At 44.0% G+C, this 7,407-nt stretch overlaps 1 long non-coding RNA gene across 1 annotated transcript; it reads left to right on the forward strand.

Moving 5' to 3' along the window:
- Window positions 1-1,120: 1,120 nt before the first annotated feature.
- On the forward strand, window positions 1,121-6,887 carry LOC102005710. The gene is made up of 3 exons (XR_260582.1): window positions 1,121-1,229; window positions 3,067-3,116; window positions 6,655-6,887. It is a non-coding gene; the product is annotated as an uncharacterized LOC102005710 (long non-coding RNA).
- The last annotated feature ends 520 nt before the right edge of the window (window positions 6,888-7,407 follow it).

Here is a 7,407-nt window from a genome sequence, read left to right on the forward strand (position 1 = left end):
ACACACACACACACACACACACACACACACACACACACGCTTTTTCTTCCTTCTCAAATAGATAACCCCTATGGCGCGTCCCTGGTACCTTCTGAATAGCACTGGAGTTCAGAGAATAAAAATCCTTATAATGTATGGCTTGTCTTCAGCCAAACATTTAACAACCGCAGGAAGGGGAGGGGTGAGAGGAAGGGGGACTTGCACTAAAAGACCTTTCTTAAAAAAAAAAAAAAAAGTCTGCAAGTCAAAAGGTCATTCTCCAAGTTTGTAAATAAAATTGCAAAGGGAGCCTTTTAACAAGAAAGAAGTGGGGAGGAAGAAAGGTAGAGAGGCCCACAAGTTACATAAAATAATGCGTGGCAGAAACAAGGCAGGGGGATTCTTTTAATCGTGTGTCTTAAGAAGCCAAGTGGGGGGAAAGAACTGGAGAGGGGAACAGGAGAGAGGAAGAGAAAGCGGGAGAGGGAAATAAAAGCTCGAGAAGGCAGGAGAAGTTTGCAAAGAAATGTGTGCTTTGCATCCTACAATAGGAAAATGTAGCCGCTGCCCTGCTGCAGACGAGACATTTCTAATTTGTTCCGTCTGTCAGGAGGGGGACTGTGCGAGGTTTGGGTGTAAATTCATTATCTCTGGCAACGCAGAACGTAGTGTAGGGACTGAAAAAGACCGTGGCAATGGATGAACAATAGGGCTTCAGTTCATCAGTAACAAAAGCAGTGGAGAAATTGGTTGAGTTTCAGAGCACGTCCTCCTCGGCAGAGGGGGCTGGACTAGACCTTGGACAGCCCCCCCAAAAACTTGCCGAGCCTCGCACACACCACTTCACTCTCCACTGCGAGGCTCAGGGAGCAAGTGCCTGGCGTGGGGGGAAAAGTTGGCTTTTTTTTCCTCCTTGATCTTCGGCGCCCTGCTCTCTGTCTTCCCACAAGGGAAGACCCGTTTAAACTATTTTAGACGCAATCAAGCAAGAATCACCATGTGGAATTGAGCGGCAGTTTTAAATGTGCGAAGGAGAGGAATGATCAGAAAAAATTTTTGTTGTTGTTGTTTTTTTTTTTTTTTTTTGGTTTTTGTTTTTGTTTTTTGTTTTTGTTTTTGGAGACGCCAAAAGGAGCCTGTGTGTGTGCTGCAGCCGCTGTGGGACTGGATCTTGTCTCTTCTGGCTGGAGCGCCTCGATTCCTGTGCTGCTGGATTTGGGGGGATACACTGCCTGGCGCTGGGAGATCAAGTGAGTATCTCGGCCGCGGCCCGCAGGGTGCAACTGGGTCGGCGGCGCGGGCCGCACTGCCCGCCGAGCCCGCGCCCGCGCTCTTCGCCTCTCCCGGAGCCCTCGTCCGCAGACCCCACCCGGGCCGCTCCGAGCGCCAGTCCGGGGCTTTGCTACAGCTAATTGATTCTGTGCCTCGGATGCCAAACCTGTTGATCTCGGGAGCTGACCGAGCCTGGACTGTTAATTATCCACCGGCCTGACCCCCCAGTCACAGGAAGAGGCCAGGAAAATTTCTCTTTGGAGAAGGGAATTTTGTATAGCATTTTGTGTTGGTGGTGGTGGGACTTTTCCTTCTTAAATCTACAGCTCAATACGATGGTCTTTTGCGTTCCTGGTTTCTGGATTCGCATTTCGAATAATTCACCTCCTTTAACCTCCCCAAAGTTGCAATTGCGTCCCAAGGAAGCGAGGGTCTGATTAAATCCTGTTGGAAACTTATGTAAGGGCGCTAACCAGAGCTGCTGGGTCTCCACTTCCTTTTTCTCTTTGCCTTTCGGATTTGGAGAGGCCGACGAGAGGCCGCTGTGCAGGGTTATCCCAAGTTTAGCTTCATCTGCGTGCCACCTTCCTGGTCAGTTGCTGGGACTTAACTCCTAGCTCCAGGAGCTGATGGTGTCAGAGCGGAACCTGGGCTTAGCAGTGTGCTCGAGCCCAGACCCGGCTGGGGAAGGAAAGACCTTTCCGTGGCCTGGACGTCACCGCGGAAGCCCAGGGCGCAGGGAACCCGCGCGATGCGCTTGCAGGGGGTCTGCAGCGTTTCCTCTTGCACGTGTACCCGCAGCGTCTGATTGGGAGCTGTCTGAAGGGGTCAGGGCCGCAGTGGCATCGGTCAGAAGTTAGACCGCAGGCCTGTCAAGTCACGGCCACGGCCGGGCCGCTTGGAGCTGTGGCTGCCTCGGGCTCACATGCACTTTCCTCCCTCTCAGTGCCCGCAACTGCCTGCCACGCCGCCCCCCTCCTCCACCTTGGCAGCAGTAATTAGGGCGCTGTCTCAGGACTGAGCTACTGTAGTCAGCTAATTGAGCCCGGGCAGTACTTTCATTTTGCAAAACCAATAGCCCCACCAGCCCATAATAACAATAAGCATAAAAATCATAGAAGAAAAGCAGCCTATTTTCGGGAGGGTAGGACTTCGTGAATATTGGATCGTGGGGGGATGGGGAAAAGGAATAAAAAATCCACCACTTTACAGCAATCAGGTTTTACATTATTCATTGATTTACTGGAGAGGACAGCCAATCAGGAGCCTTAGACATGAATGCACATCTCACCGAGCTGTGGCCTTACAGTAAACTATTTGCATCTTTCTAATGGATTAGACGTTTACCCAGGGATTCCTATTGTTTGAAAGACCTGCAGATCCAGTCTCTTAAACATTTAGAAAATAAGACTTTATTGCTAAAATCCTTACGTGGAAGAACCCCCACTCCTCTTTTGTATGGCAGGTTACAAGGTTCAAATCCCTAACGTTTCTTAAGTCCCTCTCCTTTGCCAGCTAAAAATAAAAGAAAGGGAGAAAGAAAAATTAATTTTCCAAACCCCTCCAGATTCTGCATATTTTGCATTTCTATTATTATGCATGTCTCCATTTAAATGCAAATTAGCATATTTAACCCTGTGGTTGCTGGAGGCCAGGCAATGCTGTACTGGGGTTTGATGGAGTCTCTTAGCATTTTGAGGATTCACAGTAATTGCAATCCTTTAAGTGAAGCCATACGTACATATGATTTTGTGTGTGTATATATATATGTACCTATATATAAACTGTGATCATTTGTTTTCTTGACTTTTTCAGATGAGACTGCACAGAAGCATAAAATGAATAGACTGTCCATCCAACCAAAGGTAATTTTATAATTTACATTTGATGAAATCAAAGTGCTGTGCAATCAAAACAGAGTATTACTTACAGGGTGCTAGGCCTGCAGTGTGTTCTGTATCTTCCAATGCAGTAGATATAATTCCATAAAATTTTAAGTTTCTGTATGTCCAGTATTTTACCTTGTAAGAAGTCTTTGTATATACTATATATCAAGCATAACACCAACATAACCTATAACTGCCTATAAAGAAATTTGAGGTGCAGAAGAGATAGTAGGATACTTTTATTAGAAAGTAAGCTAGTCAAAGTACCTCACCTGAAGTATACAATTGCTATAAATTAAATGGCTTTCTTAAAGAAAATGGTTGTCTTGACTCTGTTAGTGGACTATGGTCAAAATGCATGGGAATCACATGAACTAAATATTAAAAAGGAAATTTGGTGGTAGGCCAATTCTTATGTACTCCGTAGTAGTGTGAATAGGGTTCAGAGGTGTTCTAAATATTAATGGCAAACTGGTGAATTTGAATTTATGGAATTGTGTCTTTCTGAAGCAAATATGTAGAAAATCATAACTTTTCACTTTTAACTTCAGCAGAGCTTGTTATTCCCAAGTAAACCAGGATGTTTCAATTCATGTTTCAGCCATCTGGAGACCTATAAAAAGATTAGAAAACAAGCATGACAATCACGTCCTAATCTACTAGCTATTAATGGGAATTTATTAGGGAATGAGCAGGGAAGCCATTTGAATTCAGTGTGTCCTTCAGTATGCAAATTTTAAGACAGTGTTCTGCAGCTCAGCTAAGTAGCTTTCTGAAAGCAAAAATATGCGATTTAAAAACATGTAGGTGGGAAGGGTTGCTCTTAATGTGGGACAGACACTGGTAGGCACATTTAGGACTGCACAATTGCTTTAACTTGTCTCATACTATGCACAATAACACGGTCCTTAAAAGATATGTATTTGATAAGCTCCAATAGAAACCTTGGCAGTCTTTGAAACATACAGGTGCTTACTGTTAAGCTTTGCTCTGTATGTTTTAATTTTTTCACATCCTGAGAGATGACAGAAAGGTAGAATATTTAATTGGCTGCATGACTAATGAACACACTGCCCATAATCTTCATATTGGTTCATTCCACTCATTGTGCCTCTCTCAATGATAGCGCTGCCAGGTTTGGAGGCCAGTTCTGGAGTGAGTTGATCTATGAGATGTTGCCCTAGAAGATGCTATTTTAAGATAGTGTCTTTAGTTTCTAATTGTAGGAGCATCTCAAATATTCAGTGTGCTAGCTCTTATGATAAGTACCTGAATTCTAAAAATGCATTTAATTGTTGAATGTGGAAATAGAACCATAATAATTTGAAGATTTACACAAATATGGAGCTAATGAACACAGACATATATGCATCACAGCTCTATACTATCAGGATCCCTCTCCCAGCTATATATAAGGGCAAGAGACATTCTAAAAATATCTGGAATTTCTTGGGCTTTGGCTTAAGGAACTGAATACATTTGATCACGTTTGCTTTATGTAATACATGCCAAATCACTCATGGTTCACGTCTAGGTCTTGGTAAGCAAAGGCACAATATTCTGCAGTCCTGTAATACTTCAAAGCTCATTAGAGTTTTATGTAATGTCAAAAATGGCCTGTGCCTCGGTGATGTTCTAAATTTCCCCTCCGATGTTATCCTCAGATAGTTTGATAAAGAACAGTAATTCCATCAGTGTGTTCTCCTGAATCTGTGTGTAGTTTGCATGTGGACTTTATGCATAACCTAAGGCAGCCATTTCTGATCTTCTTGTTCCATAATTTGGTAAGATGCATAGACGGTCACTTTCCATGGCGTAGTCTTTTCTGAATAATCAGTGCCAGAATGCTCATCCCAAAAGTAAATAAATAAAAAAAAAGCCTAAGGGAAAGTTGGTATCTGTACTACTAAACCTTACCCTTCTTTGGTGTGATACTGCTGTTTAAACTCTTCACCGGGGGCTTTTCCTAGCAATTTTGGTTTCCTTTACTTGTCAGTCTTTTCTACAGGGATTACATATGTGTGCTTTGTATGTAGTTAGATAAGCATGTTCATACTCATGTCTTAAATGAATAAATGACTGAATTAGTGACAGAGTGTATGTTAACTCTGAAAGTGTTTTAGTCATTGATTGGGGAAACAGTCACCCTATCGAAATGAGAGTATTGTGATAAACTAGTGATGTGTGCAGTGAATATTAAGACTTACTACAGTCTTCTGTAGCATACATTTTCAAGAATAGTAACATCACTCAACAGAACTTGTAATTTTGAAAAACAGCTCATAAAGTTCACCCACGGTGAATAAACATCCTATTTAGACTGCCTAAGATGTTTTGTTGAGGAACAGCTGAACCTTAGAACTATATATGTTAGAGATACAATAGACATAGAACACCTGCTAGGAAGGAGAGACAGAAAAGGGGGATCCTTGAAGTGCTCACATTTGCACTTTGAGAAAAGTTGGTAGAAAAGGAATGAGATGAATTCATTAATAAAATGTCATTCCACTGGACATAGGAGAAAAATGGGGGTGGGGGAAGGGAACGTGAGAGTAGGGCATGCTCTTAACATCCAGGTGTTTTATCTGTATCTTTCAGGAGGTAACAATACTTTTTTAAGTAGTTTCATAAGACTAGTGCATTTTGTCCTTCTGTATGAAAATAGGTGTTTAAGACATAGACAAAGGCTCAGCATTTTTATTGCAGCAGAGTTGTACCCAACATTAGAAACTATTGCTGCAGCGTTTACCTGTGCTGCATTCTAAAACACACACACACACACACACACACACACACCGTATATATGCAGTTATTTTTTCCAAAAAAAAAAAAACCAGGAAGAAGTACACCTGCTTAGAGCCTGCGGGTTGACCTCCAGAACAAAATATGCTGGCTGCCCTATCGCCATGGTGCATAGGTACAAAACATGACTGCGCTGTGAAGCCATTAAAAACACACGACCAGAGCAAACTGTCAGTGTAATCACACATCGACTCACTGCGTAATACAGATCTGATTCCCAGCCCCGGAAAGCGAGGCCCTGCTTTAAGCAATAGCAAAGTGCCTTCCATCTGTCTGCCTATGCAATCTGCCAGAAGAGAAATGCAGGCAAAGACATTCCCCAGACCTGAAATGCTTTTATCTGTCCTTAGAGAGAAATTTCTTCCAGTCTTTGGATATTAGCACGATCTACACTAGCACGAAGGAGGTAAAAGGCCGCGGGTTGCTTTTCCAGGAGCGGTCGGTAGTGCTAGCGGAAGAAATGTTGATTGAGAACAGAGGGCTGGCTGCACGGCTGCTGCTGTGGCTGCTTCTGCTACCTCTGTCGCTGCTCGGGCGGCAGGCGTGGGGCAGTTGGCTGATCACTGATGCATATCAATAACCATGTACTTGAGATTTCTCATGACATCATCATTACCTTGGTCTCCCGCGGTCTCGAACCTTTGACCTTGCTGGGCTGGCCCACAATTTGGCAGTGAAAGCCCCTCCAATGATGGCCCTTTTCTCCTTCTTTCAGACCGGGGGCAGCAGCACACCAGCAAGACGGCATCTTCTCCTCCCCCCCGCCTAGAAGCCCTGTGAAATCGAGGATCTTCCCCCTAAAACACTCGCATACAAGATGTGTGCAATCAAGCTGCCACCGCTTGGTAAAAAAAAGCTCATGATGCCTAACCCAAAAAGATCAGGAGCCGATCCTTGAATCTGCCGTCACTTTTCTAGAACGGGATTTTTTTTTCCCTTCCTCCTTAACCTGCGCTGGAAATTGCCGTTGGCTTTTTACATCTCTATAGAGGAAGGCGAAAGAGTCTGGCGTGAGAACGAAGCAATTTACAATGCAAATAGAGGCCCGAGAAGGGATGGCTGCTGCTGCGCACTTCTAACCGCGTGCTGCACCTTCATAGCTGGTTTTATTTTCTCGTATTAATAGATGAATTATTGGCTAACGCTGCCGGAGATTACTTGCTGAAAGGGGAAAAAAAAAAGTTCGGAATAAACTCTGAAGGCCACAGATCTTATTTGGATGTTTTAGCCCCACATACACAAACAGAAACCAGGTCATATTTACATAAAAGGAGGAATCCGAAGAAGGGCCGGGGTCCTGGAGGACCGCTCGTCCTGGCAGCCGGGAAGGATGGAGACCTGCCGTCTGGCGAGAGGAAGACAGAGGCCAGTGAGGGAAGCGAGTTGTTATCTTTGGTTATCTAGCTGTATGAGTGTATTGGTCTTCATAAAGCTAGATAACCGAAAGTAAAAACTCCTTCAAGATCGC

This window comes from Chinchilla lanigera, unplaced genomic scaffold, assembly GCF_000276665.1.
Source record: "Chinchilla lanigera isolate Chin_1 unplaced genomic scaffold, ChiLan1.0 scaffold00017, whole genome shotgun sequence".
Classification (NCBI taxonomy): domain Eukaryota; kingdom Metazoa; phylum Chordata; class Mammalia; order Rodentia; family Chinchillidae; genus Chinchilla; species Chinchilla lanigera.